Source organism: Pyxicephalus adspersus, chromosome 5 (assembly GCF_032062135.1).
Source record: "Pyxicephalus adspersus chromosome 5, UCB_Pads_2.0, whole genome shotgun sequence".
Lineage (NCBI taxonomy): Eukaryota > Metazoa > Chordata > Amphibia > Anura > Pyxicephalidae > Pyxicephalus > Pyxicephalus adspersus.
The window spans coordinates 11,964,748-11,966,352 of NC_092862.1; positions in this window are offsets into that span (position 1 = coordinate 11,964,748).

A 1,605-nucleotide genomic window follows, 5' to 3' on the forward strand; every position below is an offset into this window, starting at 1 on the left:
ATATATATATATATATTATTGCTGGGCTTCTTTCCAAGCAATATTGCTTTTTCTAATGAGTCAAGCCATTTCATATTATGTTTAAAATAAGCCGTGTAGTCATCTGGGCTTCTTGTAAAAAGTTGGATGGTTTATTGAAGAATCCATTCGTTTGTCCTCCTTACGGTCTAGGATATTTTTAGAATTCATTGTCAACATCAAAATTCAGATATCAATACTTCTCTCGTCTTTATATATAATATTCTGACAATATATTATTTTACACCACCATAAAGTCCATTGTCATGTCAATAACTGTTCCTCAAAGGGGCTCACAATTTATTGTCCCTTTAATAGTCATACGTCATTAATTGTCCAAGCCCAATTTTTGGAAAACCAGTTGACCTAACTACATGTTTTGGGTTGTGAGAGGAAACCCAGAGGAAACCCATGCAGACATAGTACCTGTCCTGCACAAGATTCAAACATGGAAGCCTCATATATATGGTACATGTGGTGGCCATCATACGTACATGATAAGCAAAAAGAAAATGTACAAAACAATTTTTTTAATGCTACATGATATTCTTTTTCTTTTAAGAATATGAAACCATGAATACCAAGTAAAAAATGATTTGTTAGTTGTTTGAAAAAAAAAAGGGAAACGTGTTACCAGCAGAATTACAAGTGAAAATCATATCAGTAAGTTACAATATATTCCAACTTTAAAACAACGTTGTCACAAAATAATTTACAGATAGCTTCCTTTTAGATTAGCAAATCTACCAATTCAGAGTTACAGGTACCCCAGTAAAACTGACCCCTGGGTTTGACATGTGAATATAGCACATTTGTTTTTTAAAACTTTGGTTTTGCTTTAATTACAACACATTTATTCTCTAAACGTGTTCAGAGAAAATGTTCTGAGGCTCTTCAGAGGTCTTCATAATATTATCTCTGCAGCACACTGTATAATTGTTAAGTATGCAACCACAGTACATGTTTGTATTGTGTCGCTTTGCGGCACACAATGGGGCCCATTCAGTACCAGGATTTGGCTAACTTACTCTATTAATCATTATTGATGTCTGGAGTTGAGCAGTGGAAACACATCCAGATCTGTTTAACAACTCATAATGAGGTTCTATACTTCACAATACAATTAGTTATCTGAATGAGCAGAACTGAGGAAGGGTTGTTATCAAGGCAGCGGGCTGTGTGTTCTATGGACTACAGATATGTTGGTTTATAAGGGGATTATACACATACGTGTTATCTGTGCAAAAGGCTCTGCATTGACTTTCTCTGTTCAATGTGTTGTATTAAAATCCAAAAAAGTCTACATTTGCAACAAAATATTTTTGTTGTACAATTTACTTAATAAAGCATTACACACACTATATATATATATATATATATATATATATATTATTATTATGCCAAGAGTTGGAGGTGATAGACTACTATGGGACTATTATGGGAGAACCTGGGGGATCCAGCAAACCTGAAGAATTGGATTTCCTAAAAATCAAAAAATCATTGCTTTTAGTTGGTTTGTGATCCTGGACCAGATCTATTCATGGTTGGCTGGATAACCCAACTTCTCCCATCTTGGAGAGCTTTAAT